The sequence below is a fragment of the Rhineura floridana genome, chromosome 2 (assembly GCF_030035675.1).
Source record: "Rhineura floridana isolate rRhiFlo1 chromosome 2, rRhiFlo1.hap2, whole genome shotgun sequence".
NCBI lineage: Eukaryota > Metazoa > Chordata > Lepidosauria > Squamata > Rhineuridae > Rhineura > Rhineura floridana.
In genome coordinates, this window is record NC_084481.1 from 113114895 (window position 1) to 113134207 (window position 19313).

Here is a 19313-nt window from a genome sequence, read left to right on the forward strand (position 1 = left end):
AGCGGCTGACTGTTAAACCAGTCTAGCCACTGGACCTCTGTCAGGAGAACAACAGTATCCTCTCAGCGCTCTTCACAAACTACACTTCCCAGGATTCTCTGAGGGAAGCCATGACTGTCTCAAGTGAAATCAAAGTCTGGTGTGGGTGTGACCCCAATTAGGCAAGCCCAGCAGCTGTGAACAGTCTGGCTTTTAGAACACTGACAGTTGGTTCTTACTGAGCATGCCCAATTTTATCATAGGGTTCCAGCCAAAATTTATTAAATTAATTACAAATCAGCCAGGTATTTTTTTAACTTTTAAACTGCAGAAGATGAAGGTCAGAATATGGGACAAGATCAGTATTAGGATTATAGATCCTCTGTGAACATGGCTGATTTTTAATGATTTTCAACAGATTATGAGAACTCTGATAGAAAAAAGTCCAAAAGGGCTCTGGATTTTTTCTCTCTCTTTTTACACTTTGAACTCTCTATTCTCTCTGACTGTTTTGTGTATTGCCATGAACATTTAGAAGGTTGTTAAGCAAGCGTTTCTGAGTTCAGGACAATAAGGTTTGTAAGGTTTTGTTTTGAAATGAGCTTATGGGAAGCATCAGAATGGTATTTTCAATTTAACATTGCAGAATGTGAAAAATCCACACTGGCTACAGTATACAGCCACTCTTGTGGCTGTATAAAAACAGTAAAAGCAATAACTAACTTAATAACTATTTATGGAGTCTCCACCTTTTTAGGCCCATGGGCACATCTGAAATTTTGAGAAAGTGCCGTGGACACTGCCACAAAAAGGCTGCCACAGGCAGGGCAGAGCCAGTCACAGAATGGCTGCCATAGCGGTGGAACTATGTAGTATTTACTACTGCAAACAAAACATTCATTTCACAGAAGGCCTAAAGACAAGTAACTTGCCCAAGAACCTTAGCAAAAGGCTGAAGTGGGCATATGAGCTCCAAAACATAAAGCCACACCTTCAAATCCACAGTCTTCTGTTCTAACATAACACCCATTTCACAGAAGGCAAGTCATTTCCCCAAAGCCCCTCTAAATAAAATACACCACCCATACCCATATGCACACCCTTTCCTTCCCACACAGGGCCTGGGTCCTTCATATTTCCCACCTCCTCCCAGCCCCGGCCTAGATCCTCCATTTCTTTTCTCCCCCCTCCATAACTGCTTTTCCTTCTTCAGCTGAAGCACAGATACTGCTGCTCACGTGCCATCTCCACTCCTCTCCTTAGAATCCACATGCTCTCCTGCTGACTGTGTCCAATTAGAGCTATTCTCTCTCTTCTTTCTGCTGGTCCTACCCAATGAGAACTGTTCTCTCAGTTCTAAGCAGTGTTTGCATTGGAGAAGGGAACAGTTTTAACTGGTCTCTCTTCTCTCTCCTGGTAGTGTCCATTTCTGATTCTGTGGCCTGCTGATTATAATGGTAGAGGGCATAAGAAAACTGTGTGAGAGTTTAGAAAAGCTGATGACCATTATAATGGTCTCTTCTCTTGTACAATGAAGGGAGCAAAGACCTTGGAAGGCATTGCGGTAGGTCTCTGTGATCATACTGGTGCCTTTAGGCTCTACATTGAGGACCCTGTGTCTGTAGTGTATGCGGGGTTAGTGTGGTGTAGTGGTTAGAGTGTTGGACTGGGGAAATCAGGTTCTAGTGCCTGCTCATCCATGAAGCTCACTGGGTGACTTTGTGCCAGTCATTGACTCTCAGCCTAACCTACCCCACAGGTTGTTGTGAGGTTCAAATATAGAGGAGGAGTATAGTGCCTTGGGTTCCTTAGAGGAAAAGAGACGAGATATGAATATGATAATTTTAAAAAATGTCTGACTATGGTTGGCTGATTGGTTACCATAAGCCTTGCCTGTGACTGCAGCCATCTTGCTCATGCTGTCATGACAAAATGACGCTACCACCAGTAGGGTTTGTTTTGTGTTTTTTTCCAGTAGGTTTATGATGCTCAAGTTAGTGGGATTCTGAAAGAAAAGAGCTGGCAACGATGCAGCAATGCCAACATTCATGTAGCCCCCCTCATATGTGAGGACCAGGGCAATTGCACTCCCTCCCCCCCAAAAAAGGCCCTGGTTAACACTGTTACTTTCTTTTATGGACCACCTTAGTTTGTTTATATGGATGGTCTGCCCTTGCATAAGGGATCAGACAGCTCTTGAGGTACTTTGGGCCCAAAATGATTAGGATTTTCAGAATTAACTTTGAACCTGGCTTGGTAGCAAATCAACAACCAGTGCACCTCTCTCAGCAGTGGAGCAACATGTTGCCAGTAATCTGAATAGCACTGGGAGCAAAATAGTCCTGAGAAGCCCTATAGCATTAATACCAGGGGGTCAAAGAGCATTCTCCCAATGCTACTTTCTAGCCATGACCCTATAGGTAGGAATGTAGCCACCGCAGCATAGTGCCACTGATACCCATCCTGCAGTCAGCCCACAAGGATGCCATAGTCAAATCAAATCAGTTTATTTTGCGGTCATTGACCCGTCTTGTTATAAGCATAAAATACATGGGTAAGGTAAAACGGCATTATTATCTTGCATATATACATAAAATAAAAATATATAAAGATTTATCCTAGGAAATCTTAAGGCGGATTCGTTGTGCTGCATATATAAAATTAGCAACTTTCAATGTGATTCCTCTGTTACTTCCTGTGACAAGAAAACGTACCTTGTTATCAGGGGTCATCGAAGCAATACTTTGCAATATATTTGTGAGAAACTTAGAACGTATAAAATCATAGAAAGGGCAGGTTAGAATAACATGAGCAAGTGTTTCGACGGCGTCATTCCCGCATGGGCACAGCATCATTCCCGCATGGGCACAAGCGTTGGTCATGGGGGATCCCCTTGTATCTTCCCAAGAGTATTGCTGAGTGTAGGGAATTGAATCTGGCCCTGGTGAAAGCTGAGCTGGTTGGCCACTGTGAGAACAGCATGCTGGACTAGATGGACCACTGGCCTGATCCAGCAGGCTCTTCTTATGTTCTTATGTTCTTATGAGCGGAGAACTGGAACTTCAAGAAAATCCAGATAGGAAGCATGCTTAAAAGGTTCAAATTCCAATTGAAAATGTATAGGTGAACAAAATTTTGTAGCCTCTGTGATGGCTGATTGGTAATTGATATCCTTAAGCCGCGTGCGAATGGCAAGTTTGGCCGAGGGCAGGGATTGGGACGAAAGGTATTCAGGAGATAAACTTAATGTATAGAGTTTGTTCTTTATATTGTTGTTCCAACTAGAGGAATAGGTGTCTCCCCAAATAAGTGTTAAATAACCCGGAGGAGGGCCATACGAAACTCTGGCCCAGTAATTTAAGGCAAACTGCCACGCATGGCATTCAATAGAATGCAAACCGGCTTCAAGCCTGAGGGCGGCTGCCGGGGCACATCTTGGTAATCCCAGTGTCTGGCGCAAAAAGGTGGAAAGAACCGATTCTATTGTGGAATTGAATGCCTGAATCCAGATTTGAGTTCCAAATAGTAGCTGGGGAATGATTTTGGTCTAGAATACCTGGATTATAGCTGGTAAATATCTTCCTCCTTTATGGTAAAAAAAGCGGAGTATTGTTTTAACAGTAATGCGTGCTAATATAACAGCAGCTTTTATATGTGGAACCCAATTTAAAGATGAATGAAAAGTGATACCTAAATATTTGAATTGTGACACAAGGGTCATGTGTTGTCCATTGATCGTCCAAGTGCCTGTATGTCGGCGTCTTGAGAAAACTAAAATTTTGGTTTTTTGGTAATTTATAACTAGATGATTCTGACTACAGTAAGTCATAAAGGCTCTTATTAACCTTTTTAATCCAATCTTCGAGAGCGAGAGGAGGGCAGCATCATCCGCATATAAGAGAAGAGGACATGCATAATTCGCTATTTTAGGCATATGGTGATCTTGGGATATGCAATTGGATTTAAGGTCGTTCAAAAAAAGATTGAACAAAAGAGGAGCTAACGTGCACCCTTGCCTTACCCCCTTATTTACAAAGATCTGATTCGTTAAGCCTCCTTCCCTTCCGCAGCGGACTCGTAAAGAGGTGTTTTGGTGAAGGTTATATATTAGAAAGAATAGCCTTTTATCTATTGTGGAACGTGCTAATTTGTTCCAAAGAATTCCTCTTGGGATGGAGTCAAACGCGGACTTCAAGTCCACAAAAGCCACATATAAACCATTGCCACCATGTGCCATATACTTCTCTGCAAGGTGGTATAGTAGAAGGCAGTGATCTAGTACAGATCTATCTTTCCTAAATCCAGCCTGTTCATCACCTAATATGCTTTCTCCTTCCATCCAGCTAGTGAGTTTTACTTTCAAATAGGATGTATATAGCTTGCCTATTACTGAAAGTAGGCTGATAGGTCTGTAGTTGGACGGGTCCTCTCTTTCGCCCTTTTTGTATATTGGCACAACTATTGCTTCCTTCCAAGCCTTAGGGAAAAGGCCGGTGTTGTTAATCTTGGTAAATATGCTGCAAAGAATCAGTGCCCACCGGTCAGGGAAGTTTTTCAAAAGTTCCGGGGGAATGTTGTCTGGGCCGGGGGCTTTAGATGATTTAAGCCTTGCAATTAAATCAGTTATTTCACTCCTCGAAACAGGCGGCCACTGTGGAAGATTAGTAAAATTCAGAGAAATATTGGGGTTAATATTGATGGCGCCGTTGACTTCATAAAGATCGTTAAAATATTTTTCCCAGCTATGGGGGGGTATGTTACAGAAGGAGTGTGAAGTTAATCTTCCAGAAGCAGAAATGATGGACCAACATTTTTTTGAATCTTTACATCTGGCCGCATCAATGAGTAGCTTCCATTCATCCCGGGTGGCCTGTCTTTTCTTGCTGCTCACCATCAGTTTATATTTCCTTTTTGTGACATAATAGTCCATGGGGAGAGATGCAGCATTGGCTAGGCGATATTGTGAGTAAATGCTCCTCAACTCGCGTTTAAGCTCCAACCATTCGCTATCAAACCATCTAGGGTTGGAACTTAAGTTCCACCTGTCTCTGGTTTTAGGGGTCATGATAGAAGTTATGTGTGCAAGTAGTTGCCCATAATAAGTAAGACATGTGTGTAAATTGTTGACTTGCACAGCCCGTTCGCGAATGTCCATGGCCCAAGGGGACATGAGAAAAGTAGCAATCTTGGAACTTAAGTTATCTGTCCAGATCGTTTTTTTTTGTCTTAGGTAAATATTATTCAGAGTAGGATGATATTCTGAATTTAGACGTATTGATTTAGGAATGTGACATGAAAGATTAAGAGGGAGGTGATCGCTATTATGATTGGAGCCCACTCCAAATTCAGTTATTAACCTCAGTAATTGGTTTGTAATTATAATATAATCTACCACACTGCTTCCATGAGAGGAAATGAAAGTATATTCCCCACTATCAGCAAAGTGCCTGTGGCCATTCAGTACAAGGAGCTCATGGCTGCCCACTAATCGTGCAAGACATATCCCCCCGTAGTTTATCTTAACATCCTTCAAAGCTCTATCATATACAGGAGCATGAAATTCAATTTGCTCTCCTTGCCATAAATTGGAAGCGAAAAGCACGTCAGCAGTGGCTCTGGTCCTGGTGTTAAAATCGCCAGTCAGGATTAATTCCGCGTTTGGGAAGGAATATTCGAGATCCGTTATATAATCGTTCAACGCTCCCCAACGCAAATCCAGTTGTCCTCTCGTGTTTAAGGGTGGCATATAGACGTTGATAAACACAATGGACAGAGTTTTAAAAGTTAAGAGAATTGCCATTGCTGTGTTTTCCAGGGATTGTAATTCCATGTGTTGGACCATCATCGTGGTAGAAATGAAGATTGCCAGACCGCCTTTTGCCCTGCCATTTTTTTTGTCTGAAGGCTGGGCAGGTAGATGGTAAGTAGAATATCCATTTAGGAGAGGAGAGTATGTGGACCAAGTCTCTTGAGCACTGATGATATTGTGTTGATTAAGAAAGGCTAGAAATTCTGGGTCACTTGATTTAGAGTTCCATCCTGAAATGTTCCAAGAAAGTAAATGTAGGGCCTCATTATTGGGTAAATAACTTTTTGCGTGTACCGGGGATGAAATCGGAGGGGTGATCACGTTGCCTTGCTTGAGGTTTCCGTGAGTGGAATGATATCAATTGACTCGCCTGTTACAAACTGCACTGTCCTCCATCGACTCGTCGATTATACAAGAGCTTTGTGAAAGTTTGTTCTTCTGACTAGTCTCACTTTGTCAAGAAGGAGAGTCTAATTCTTCCGGATATAAAAATCTCGCATTGTCCCATTTATCTCCCACCAAAATAGGCTTAAGGAGTGTACTAGTTTTGGGCATGCTATCGGAATAGTGGAAAGCGTCCAGTGCTGATGGGGACTTGCACAAAGGCTCACCTCCAGCAGTTGTAGGATCCATCGCTTTATTTTGTGAGTCCATCTCAAATGCTGTTTTTTTGCAGTGCTCGATCAGCCGGTAGAACTTGTTAATAAGTATCGATCGCTCAGTGGCCGAAAGCTGGGTGTACAATTCTGTGAGTGAGGTCTCCTCTGGTTCAAGCTCATTCATACGACACCACATCGATTTAATCTCCTTGCCATTCCCCGAGTGTTGTGATGTCGTCTCTGCAGATGAGAATAAGGGTTGATGGCAAATGATGTTAGAGTCCGATATTGTTGTAGGCTGATGATCTGCTTGTATCACAGGTGCATATAAAGCAATCAGTGGTCCAGGTGAAGCCATATTAAGATAGTATCTCTGGAGCATGATTCCATTTCTCTTTAGAAGATAATCTCTTGCAAGATAGATTTGGTTGGCATAATATTGCGAGTGAGCAGTCACTATCAGACGCCACTTATGAGAGTTGGCAGAGATATTCTTCATAGATTTGATGTAATTTGTTCGAGTTCCTGGTTGTACAGCTTCCCCAATGCATCTGTCTAGGAAGGATATGCTTGGATAGTCTGAAATATTCCCACATTTGGATCGATTATAGGTAAATACCAATTTTGAGGGTTGGAGAACTAGGTTCCACAAAGAGGAATGAGTTTTGCAGTCGTCTAAAGATGTAATCAGTCTGAGATGCCATAGTCAATGATATCAAAAAACTCTGAGAGATCAAGCTGTCCTCCTCTCTATAAAGGTCATCCATCAGTCTGATTTGGTCCCGAACCCAGACTGACATGGATCCAAATAATCAGTCTCATCCAAGAATGTCTGCAGTTGTTCTGCCACAACCCTCTCAATCACCTTCCCTAGGAAGGAGGTATTTGCAACTGATCTATAGTTGTTACAATCCATTGGGTCTAGGGCTGGCTTTTTCAGTGGTGGCCACACTACTGCCTCCTTTAAGGTGGCAGGCACCACCCCCTCACACAAGGAAGTATTCACCACATCCTGGACCCACTCAGTCAATCTCCCCTTGCCCTTCTATTTCACCAGCCATGATGGGCAGGGATCAAGAGGGCACATAGTCAGATATATCCCTAAAAACACCCTGTCCATGTCATCAGGCCTCAAAACCTGAAATTGATCTCAGAGTCGGAGAAGACATAACAGTGGATACCTCAGCTGTGACTGTAACCATAATGGTAGCATCTAAATTGCTGTGGAATCAAGTGATTTTATCCTCAAAATGTTGGGCCACACTCACAGCAGATCTTTGTTGCCTCCAGAAGCCCATCCCCACTAGCAGGTGAGATCAGATTCTGGACAACCTGGAAAAGCAATAGAGGCCATGAAGTAAGACTTGTTCTATTGCCACATGGTAGGTGCAATATGCACTTTAACAAGTGCTTAGTCAGCCTCAAAGCAAGATCTATGCCACCAAGCTCTAGGCGTCATCCAGCTCGTTGCATCACATGCAGTCCCTAGAACACCAGGAGTCACTGAGGGCTCCATAAGGCCAAAAAGAAGCAGTTGTGTCAATAGACCTATGCATCTCACCATTCCACAGTAGATGAGAGCCTTGTCAGGATCACCTGCTCTATCCATGGGAAGGTTTAATGTGCAGCTGAAATCTAGTGCAGTGCAGGCCTAGGGACTGCTCACTCAGGGCAAAACTAATTTTCCTTGGTGATATGGTAGTGTATGATACATGCACAAGCCCTCAATGGACCAGTGCCAGTGCTTTAACATTCAATATAAAAACGTTTGTTTTTAATGTTTTTAATTGTTGTAAACTGCCCAGAGAGCTTCGGCTATGGGGCGGTATATAAATGCAATCAATCAATCAATCAATAGATAAATAATATGTTAGTTTGTGCTTGCAAATTTGACACATTGGTTTAAACTATATTACATTTAAGGATCATGACAGGTTCATTCACAGAGGAACCGTATGATGAAGAATGAGGAATTTTAGAATGTGAGGTGAAGGCTGCTCTTAAAATACTTGGAAGAAACAAAGCACCAGGAACGGATGGCATACCAATACAGTGGCTACAAGCTACTGAGACTGAATCTGTCCAAATTTGACAAAAATTTGTCAACAAATATGGAAAACGAAACAATGGCCCACAGACTGGAAGCGTTCAATATACATCCCAATTCCAAAGAAAGTGGATCCCAGGGAATTCAGTAATTATCAAACTATTGCCTTAATATCTCATGCAAGTAAAGTAATGCTCAAGATTCTACAACAAAAGCTCTCACCATATATGGAGCAAGAAATGCCAGACGTTCAAGCTGGATTTAGAAAGGGAAGAGGCACCACAGATCATATCGCAAACATACTTTGGATAATGGAACGGAGCAAGGAATTTCAGAAGGAAATCACCCTATGCTTTATAGATTACAGCAAAGCCTTTGATTGTGTAGATCATGAAAAACTATCGAATGCTTTAAAAGAAATGGGGGTACCATACCATCTGATTGTCCTGATGCGCAACGTATACTCTGGACAAGAGGCTACTGTAAGGACAGCATATGGAGAAACCGATTGGTTCCCCATCGGAAAGGGTGTGAGACGATTTTATCACCCTGCCTGTTTAATCTATATGCAGAACATATTATACGGAAAGCAAGATTGGACCAAGATGAAGGAGGCGTGGAAATTGGAGGGAGAAATATCAATAATTTATGATATATAGATGATAGCAGAAACCAGTAATGATTTGACACGAATGCTGATGAAAGTTAAAGAGGAAAGCACAAAAGCAGGACTACAGCTGAATGTCAAGAAGACTAAAGTAATGACAACAGAAGATTTATGTAACTTTAAAGTTTACGAGGACATTGAACTTGTCAAGGATTATCAATACCTTGGCACAGTTATTAACCAAAATGGAGATAATAGTCAAGAAATCAGAAGAAGGCTAGGACTGGAGAGGGCAGCTATGAGAGAACTAGAAAAGGTCCTCAAATGAAAAAAGTGAAAAAAGTGGACAAGAGAAAAATCAACTCATTTGAAATGTGGTGTTGGAGGAGAGCTTTGCGCATACCATGGACTGTGAAAAAGACTAATAATTGGGTGTTAGAACAAATTAAACCAGAACTATCACTAGAAGCTAAACTGATGAAACTGAGGTTATCGTATTTTGGACATATCATGAGAAGACACGATTCACTAGAAAATACAATAATGCTGGGAAAAGCAGAAGGGAGTAGAAAAAGAGGAAGACCAAACAAGAGATGGATTGATTCCATCAAGGAAGCCACAGACCTGAACTTACAAGATCTGAACAGGGTGGTTCATGACAGATGCTGTTGGAGGTCACTGATTCATAGGGTCGCCATAAGTCGTAACCGACCTGAAGGCGCATAACAACAACAACATCATTTAAGGTATCATGAAAAAGGGGAAATAACACAATTTTATCTATTATCCTTTCTGCATTAATAAAGTGTAACCCAATGCTGGTTAACCATTAGCTGATTCATATGCTGCTGTAACATAGTGATTTGTGAGACAGGAAACCTTTGCTATAAATCTCACTTCATCTTGTATAAGCCACTAATTCTCATCATGATCATATGCAATACAGGCATAATAATATAGAACTACCTTAAGAAAAATCCCAGTGATTTGTATATAACCTAGGAAGCTGCCTTACACTAAGGACGACCAACAGTCCATCTAGTTTAGTACTGTCTACACTGACTGGCAGCAGCTCTCCAGAATTTCAGGAAAGAGTCTCTCTCATTCTTACCTGGAAATGCCAGGGACTGAACCTGGGACCTTCTGCTTGCCAAGCAGATGCTCTGCCACTGGGCTATCCCTTCCCCGTACTTCCAGATGATCAGTGATTATTCTAAAGGGGTTGTATGTATATTATAAATATATTATTTTTATTAGAACATTTCTAGCCATCTCAGATAGCACATGTATAATCAGTGTCGCATGTAAAAAAATAATGCTGTTTGAAATATAAATATCCAGGGAAAATGTTTTCTCTAGTAATAGTCCTCAGAAGAAAATTCTCCCACTGAACATTTTAATCCCACTAAAAAGCAATGCAGGAAGCTTCTGAGTAAATCTTTTTGAAACTCAGGTGCAGCTGTTACAAACATTTCTGTCCTTAAAAGCAACTTACACAAAAAAGCAACACTTCACAGTCAGACAACATAAAACCTACATATTGCCCAGATTCTTATTAAAATATTTCAAACTGATGTTTACCATTTAGTAGACTATCCTATATGTTCTTATACAGATTTTTTTTAAAGCAAAGAACCTTTATTTGCTTAGCGACTTGCCAGTAAAAAGGCCCTAAGTCTTAATCTCTTTTCTGCTACACACCAATGAAATTTAGGAAGCTCTTTGACTATTGACTTTTTCACGTGGAAACCGATCCGCTGAGATGAAGTGAAAAGAGGCCATTCCTTGGAAGAAGAAGAAAAAACCCACTCTGAAACTCTGAAGAAGTCGTCATTCTTGGCCTGTGTTATAGCAGCAGCAGCAGCAGCAGCAAAAGATTTCTGATCCTTAGATTTGTAAACTTGTAGACATAATAATGCCATTTCTCTAGTGTTAGCAGGTGTCCTGTCTGGAAGCTGCTGCCTCAGCCTCCAGCAGTGCTGGGAATTAGAAAATTGTCTGTCTTTCCTGAACCGTGAAGTGCTTTTCTTAAATAAAGGCCAGGTCAGATGTTAAAGGGACATTCTTGTCTTCTGAAGCTGAAATAATCTACAGTCACACAGAGAAATGAAGGCATCCTCCTCCTGAAATGGTCAATCTCTTGATCGGCCCATTATATTCTGAAGATTGAGAGAATGGATGAGCAAATAAATAAACAAACTCCTCTTATTCCTTGATACTTCACAGTATTCCACTTTCAACTGCCAGTGCATGCTCCATATCAATGAAACATATAATTATTTTCCTGTTGAGTCTTGACCTTTACAGGCAATATATAATTTCACTGAAAATTATTTCAAGACTTCTATCCTCCAGTCACCCTCACTCCACCTCCCTTTAATCCTTTCTGTTGCTGGCATAGAGCTGTATTGTTTTTACTTGGTTTAACAACCGTTAATCTGTGGGCATCTAAAAATAATATAATAACCTGGTATGTCTGTTTTGTTCCAGCTCCCATCCTAATTCATTTTGATATAAATTAAGACAGAGATCCGAACATATTTACTTGGAAGCAAGTTCCACTGAAATTGGAATTACTGTACAAATAGAGATGTGCAGGGCATCCTTGAGGTAAGGCTGTGATCCTATTTTTAAATTAAATTAAATTAAAAATTTGTATACCACCCATGCAAGTTCTCTGGGTGGTTTACATAAACAATAACATACAATATATAATTCACAATAAAAACACAAAAATACAAAATAAAATAAATTAGAAAAACCAAACTCCTAGAAAAAGAACCAACTAAACTCAACACAAAACACAGCAGCTTAAAACAATTAAAACAATTAAAACCAGCATCAGAACCAGCAAAGGGGAACTTGATCCAAAAAATGAGGCACCTCATGGAAAAAATGGACTGCCTTCAAGTCGATCCCGACTTATGGCTACCCTATGAATAGGGTTTTCATGGTAAGCAGTATTCAGAGGGGGTTTACCATTGCCTCCCTTTGAGGCTAGCCCTCCCCAGCTGGCCAGGCACCAAGCACCTCATGGATTGTCATTAAAAAGAATCTGGGACAAGTAGGTCTTCACCTGGCACCTAAAGACTATAGTGTAGATGCCAGATGAGCCTCTCTCAGGAGGGCATTCCATAAGCATGACATCACAGCTGAAAATGCCCTTTCTCTAGTAGCTGTCTGTTGGGTGAGATTCAATATCATTCTCACTGTGCCACCTTCTCCCAGGTAAGGCACGGAGCGGAATGGACCCTGAATCTGGATTAGGAAGGAAAACACATTTAACACAGAAGTGACTTTGATCAAAGGTTCTCCCAGCACAAAGAAGCTCCCAGTCCAACCGAGATGCAACCTTGGTCAGATAGACAAGTTTATTTAGGAAGAAGCAACAATTTATAGACCACTAGGGCACGGTGAACAGTAAGACAGAGTCATCAAACAAAGCTGTAAACAGATGTAATAAAGGAACAAAAGGTGCGTTTTCACTCTTCCTGTCTTCCTGTTCTTAAAGTTATCACCCCCTTCAAACAGACACTTTGTGACCAGTGGTTAAATGCGTCTTTGAAATACGTCTCTAAAAGGAACATTCTCTGCCTTCGTCCTAGGTAAAGTAAAGCAGTTTCAACAGATTATAGATATCATTGCTTTGCTAAGAATTAATACATACTTAGCACAAGCCTAAAAGTTTAGGGAGAGATACATTTTTTATAACAAACATAAACCTCAGAAGAGGGAGAATTTTCCACGCCAACAGTCTATCTCACTTCATGGGGTGGAGGGACTTGAAGAAGAGGATCTCATGAAGAGGCCCTTTATCTGATGTATGGGAGAACTGCACTGGTAATAGTGCACTCCCATACATGAGAGCCAGTGTGGTATAGTGGTTAGACTATGACATGGGAGATCAGGGTTCGAATCCCTACACAGCCATGAAGCTCACTGGGTGACCTTGGGCCAGTCACTTCCTCTCTGCCTCAGAGGAAGGCAATGATAAAACTACCTCTGAATACAGTTTACCATGAAATCCCAATTCATAGGGTCGCCATAAGTTGGAATCGACTTGAAGGCAGTCCATTTCCATTTCATACATGTCTACTTAAAATAAGTCCTATTGAGTTCAATGGGATTTACTTCCAAGTGAGTATGGGATTGTACAGCCTAATTCCCCTGTTTATGAGCAAAACATGTGCACCATTTACAAGGCCCAGGACACTTTGTTGCCTGAGGCAAAGAACATGATGGTGCATGCACGCATACACACACACACACACACACACAATTCCACCACAAGAAGCCAACTGGACTGGCAGTTGAATTTTCTTCAGCCCTGGTGACCACCCTCTACCACACCTGAGGCAGCAGGCCAGATTAGGAGGCCCGGGAGAGGCCATGTCGCAAGAGTTGGGAATGGCTAGGGGCTCAGGAAGAACAGCTAGGGGCTGCTGCTGCTGTCTCTAAGCATCTGCTGCCCGAGGTGGTTGCCTCAGTCTGCATAATGATAGGGCCATTATTATTTTGGTGCATTACATCCAGCTATTTTGGTGGGCAAAAGACATTTAGGGTCCAGAGGTGAAAAGGTAGCCACAAAAATAAAATAAAAGGTATGAAAATCTATTTGCTACTTACCGCTAATTGAATTCTACTTTACTTATTCCAGCCAAAAATGGCTTAAATTTAACGTGTGTTGATAAATGGAAATTATTAGTAACTAGAAATGATGCAAAATGTATTAGCATTTATTATTTTATTAAAATATTGATATGTTGTCTTTCAGTCTAAGCATGTGAGAAGTAATTCTGATCTTATTTCTGATGTAAATCAAATGGGGGCAAGCGTAGCACACATGGAATAATGGGAAATGGCACATAGCTTAATTGCAAGGGTTTCTAGGTGATCTGCCATCGATCAAGAAGGATTTCTGCTTCCCAATAATTTAACAATAGCATGTAAAACTACACTTTAAAAAAATCTGCCGTCATAGCTTGCCTTTTGCTAATGACTTATCTCTCAGCCTCAGTATTACTTCCCTATAAAATATGAGTACTAATTTCATTGCCTTTAAGTTTAACCAGATTTCAGTGCAGCTCAGCTGGTCAATATTACAGTTTTGCATTAGAATCCATGATCTGTAATGATACAGCAATCTTCTTCAGTAATCCTGAAACAGTTGAAAATCTTAGAGAAACTTGGCAGGGTAGCTGGGTTCTGCACTAGTAGAGAGAGAAAAATCTGAATGAATTTGTTTAAATATCACCATCTCTCAAGAGACTCGGGCCACGCTGCTATTTTGGAAGTCAGTTGTTTCATCTAACTTTAAATACCTGTCAGGGCCATAATTCAGTGGTTGAGCATCTGCCTTGTGTGGAGAAGGCTCCAAATTCAATCCCCAACATATCCAGGTAGAGCTGGGAAAAGCTCCTTCCTGAAACCCTGGAGAGCCACTGCCAGTCAGGGTAGACAGTACTGAGTTAGATGGACCAATGATCTGACTCAGTATAAGACAACTTGCTATGTTCCTAGAACAATCAAGATACCAAAACATCACTCACAGCTATTCAATGGTAATTATGGGATCCTGCTCAGATAAACAGGCAGACAGATAAATAAATGACTTAGATACTTGGAATGACTTCTGCTGGTTGGGATGGCAGACCTGATAAAGACAAAAATCTAGCCCAAGTTAACATTTCTGTTTCAGACATAGACTATTGTAGTATAGCCCGATAAAACAAAAGGCTGGCAGGTGTTAATAGAGAAATTTGGATCTTCTTGCCTTTGAATGTTATTATAATGTGTGCTGGGAGATCTAACACACGTTCTGAAAAACAATTTGTCCCAGTTCTGGGTAGCCATGGAAATATTTATTTCTTTATTTCAGAATTTATAAACCACTCTATATTCACAGAATACCGACAAAAATAGACCCAGAATTGTACCCTTTAGTTTGTACAACCTCATTTCTTTCTCATCCCATACATAACATAAAAGAAATTCAGAACCTTTTTCTTAAAGTGACACTTCTAATATGGAAAATGGTAGGTGACTAAAGTTAGTCCATCAGTATCCCCATTAATATGTTAGAGCACCCTCTTTTCACTGCTCCATACATACATACATACATATATATATATACATACACACACACACACATACATATATATAATTGTTATTGAACAAAATTACAAATAAAAAACAAGTAATTAGAACATTTTAACAAAACAACTACTAACTAAAAAAATTAAAACAGATCAACATCTATGTTGATATATAGTTTTATATACAGTGCCTTGCAAAAGTAATCAGACCTCTGACCAATGCTCTCATATTACTGAATTACAAATGGTACATGGTAATTTCATTGTGTGATATTTTATTTTGAAATACTGAAACTCAAAATTAATTATTGTAAGATGACATTGGTTTTATGTTGGGAAATGTTTGTAAGAAACATAAAAAACTGAAACATGTTGCTTGCATAGGTATTCAACCCCCACGTATTAATATTTGGTAGAGCCACTTTTAGTGGCAATACCAGCTTTAAGTCTTTTGGGGTAGGTATGTATCAGCTTTGCACACAGTGTCGGAGGGATTTTGGCCCATTCTTGGCAGATTTACTCCAGGTTGTTCGGTTGTCGCTTGTGGACTGCAATTTTCAAAGAGCACCACAGATTCTCAATGGGATTGAGATCAGGACTTTGACTGGGTCACTGTAGGATGACATTCACCTTTTTGTTCTTGAGCCTTGCTTTGGCCTTGTGCTTGGGATTGTCCTGCTGAAAAGTGAATTTCCTCCCAAGCTTCAATTTTTTAGTGCACTGAAGCAAGTTCTCTTGCAGTATTTCCTTCCATTTTAACAAGATGCCCAGTCCCTGCTGATGAGAAGCATCCCCACAACATGATGCTGCCACCACCACCATACTTCACTGTAGGGAAGGTGTCTCTTGAGGCATGGGCAGTGTTAGATTTGCACCACACATAGTGCTTTGAGTTTTGGCCAAAAAGCTCTATCTCATCTGACCACAAAACCTTTTCCCACATCGCAGCTGGGGCACTCTCATGCTTTCTGGCAAACTCAAGATGTGCTTTCAGATGGTATTTTTTATGTAATGGCTTCTTTCTTGCCACCCTCCCATACAAACCAGTGTTATGTAGAGCTCTTGATATGGTTGACTGATGCACCATTACTCCACTCCCAGCCACTGTAGCTCCTTCAAAGTGATTGTTGGCCTCTCTGTGGCTTCTCTCACAAGTCTCCTCCTTGTTCAAGTGCTGAGTTTTGAGGGACGGCCTTTTCTTGGCAGTGCCTGGGTCATGTGATGCAGCTTCCACTTCCTGGTTATTGATCCAACTGTGCTCACTGGGATATCCAAACACTTGGATATTAGCGTGTACCCTTTTCCTGAATCTATACATTGGTATTACATGATCTCTCACTTCTTCAGAATGCTCTTTGGTCTTCATTTTCCTTCAGATCCACAGCCTGACCAATGATCCTTCAACAGTGCAGTTTTTATCCTGACAATGTGACAGCAACTTTAATGGTTCACAGGTGGAGATCAATGGTAAGGTAATTGTGTCCTCGATAGGGCAATATCTTTCATCAGTATAAACTGGGAGTTTCCACAGTGCAGGGGTTGAGTACTTATGCAAGCAGCATATTTCAGTTTTTTGTTTCTTATAAACATTCCCCAACATAAAACCAATGTCACCTTATAATTGATTTTGAGTTTCAGTGTTTCAAAATAAAATATCATACAGAACAAAATTATAATGTACCATTTGTAATTCAGTAATATGAGAGCATTGGTCAGGGGCCTGAGTACTTTTGCAAGGCACTGTAAATATAGTTTAAAAGCTGAGAAAAGCCAGCCCAACCAGAAAAGCAAGCTGAGAGACCTGTGTGACAACTCCAGGCCACCTTCTTGTCAGACTTTGAGAAACTTCACAAGGCAAAATCAAATTGGTTCATGCTGTTCTCAGAAAGTCACTTGCTTTCATACACTCACACGGTAAAGCAGCAAACTTCCCTCACATTAACCTGGCTTGAACAATAAGAAAGCAGAAGCTCCCACAAGAAGCTTTCTATCATCAACAATGTACGATTCATTCAGTCTGATAATAAGTTAGTCAACCTGGGAGATGGAGTTGCAGATTACCATTTATGAAAACAGCTGGCAAGCAATATGAGGAAAGCAATTATTGTTTCAGCCAGAGTCAGTCAGAACACCCTGAAATGGGCAATACCTTAAACCTCTAAAGCAGGGATGGAGAGCTTGTGGACCTCCAGATGCTGGGATGTTGTTGAAGAGAGCTGTAGGTCAGCAACATCAAGTCTCAGGGTCCTCACCCCTGCTCCAAACCTACACTGAACATATAAAGAGGTTTCTCCTAAATGCTGAAGAGGGTGTGCAGTCGAGACTTTCCACCATAAGTGCTGGTTTTGTAACTTGATGAGAAAATAATGGGAAGAAGTCTTTGGAAAAATTGGCAAGATTTTCCATCACTGTGTGATGAAAAATTAGTCCTGTTGAACATTTCTGAAGATGACTTGGAGAGCATTGCATCCAGACGCCTTCAGGCACCTAAATAGAAATAGGTGGCAAGTGGAAAGCAAGCCAGCTGCCTACCTACACTATTTTGATAATACCAAACAATCATAGAAAGATGGTTAATTTCACATGTTAATAAAGAATCTTCAGCTAACCCATAGATTAATTTAGACAGATGTACTTATCCTGTAAAAGTTTTCATCCTTCCGGGATCCTAGTATGAGACTAGATATGCTGTCCCTGGTGACATTTAAGCTCACATATTTACTCTCATCTCATTTTGTTATTCATTTTGTTTGTTTTTAAAAAGGAGAAACAATTCAGTTTCATTCAAATATTGTTTAGAAGAAGAATCAATGTACTGTAGTAACTCAGATACAGATTTCTATTTGTGTGCAGGCTGTCCCAGTTTATACTTCATGGGTTGCTGTAGATAATTGGCTCCACCCCCTGACTCATTATTTATATCTGCATCTGGTTAGTGGACCTCAGGGTTCCAGTAAAGACAAAGGAGGTCCTGGGCTCCTACTGGGAGGAAAGGTGGGATAGAAATCTAATAAATAAATAAAATAAAAAACAATGAATTCCTGAGCTGGTGCACTGGATGCTGAAGCTACCCAACAACACTGTGGAAGATTCTCCAACACCATGGCCAAACAACCTCCACCAGCTTGGCCATTGTCCTGATTATTATGGTGCTTTGTTCCTCTAACAAACTTATTATCATTCATATTATTTATGATATTTATATGCCACCTATTCACTTAGTTCTCTGGATGGTTTCAAACATGATTTTTTAAAAAAAGGATACAGTAGGGTTTTTTTAAAAACTTAAAATAAAAAGTCAACAATAAAAAGAGCACATAAAGAGCCAGCACAAACAGAGCAGCATGAAATCAATTTAAAACCAGGATAAAACAACATAAAAGGGGGGAAAGAATTTGCTGCACAAAATTAGAAACACCAAAATATTTATCTCTGTTGCAGATTAAAGATCCGGAAGAATACAAGAGTCTTCACCTGGCTTTAAAGATTAAAAACAGCACTTTGAATGCCAAAGGATTAGCATGATGTGGTCATATTTACAGGTGCCCACTGATAACCTATCTGCCCTTTTTTGGACTGGCTGAAGTTTCAAGACCATTTTATTTACTATTTATTTACTTTACAATAAATAAACCATGAAAACCATTGAAGAAGTGTACAAGATAACAAGATAAACATGAGATGTAATACAGAAAATAACAAGTTCTTAAAATAATAAAACCATTCCCATAAACTCTAAAAACAATAAAACAATTTCTACAGATATATGATTAGTATTCCATAAATGACTGGATCACGGCCTTCTTGAACAAAAGTCTGTGTTAGGCTTGTTAATATGTGGTGTTTTTTTAATAATATATTTTTAACCCTTCTTAATGTTTTTAAAGCTTTTTAAAAAAATGTTTTTAACGTTGTTTTGTTTTAATGTATTTTAAGGTCTGTTTTTATGATGTTTTAGTGTTTTCAAGGTTTCTGTTTGCTGCCCTGGGCTCCTATTGGGAGGAAGGGCGGGATATAAATCAAATAATAAACAAATAAATAAATAATGTATTCAGGAGACATGTAAACATCAAGATGCTAGGTGCCTGTCTAATTTCAGCTGGTAATTGATTCCGAAAGGTTGGAGCTGCAACGTTCAAAGACAAAATCGAGGATGTGTCCTGCTGTGTGCTTGGAA

At 40.4% G+C, this 19313-nt stretch overlaps 1 long non-coding RNA gene across 1 annotated transcript; it reads left to right on the forward strand.

Moving 5' to 3' along the window:
• The first annotated feature begins 1432 nt into the window (after positions 1–1432).
• On the forward strand, positions 1433–18851 carry LOC133378282 (uncharacterized). Its single transcript, XR_009760929.1, has 4 exons — positions 1433–1543; positions 5795–5899; positions 11532–11651; positions 18578–18851. It is a non-coding gene; the product is annotated as an uncharacterized LOC133378282 (long non-coding RNA).
• The last annotated feature ends 462 nt before the right edge of the window (positions 18852–19313 follow it).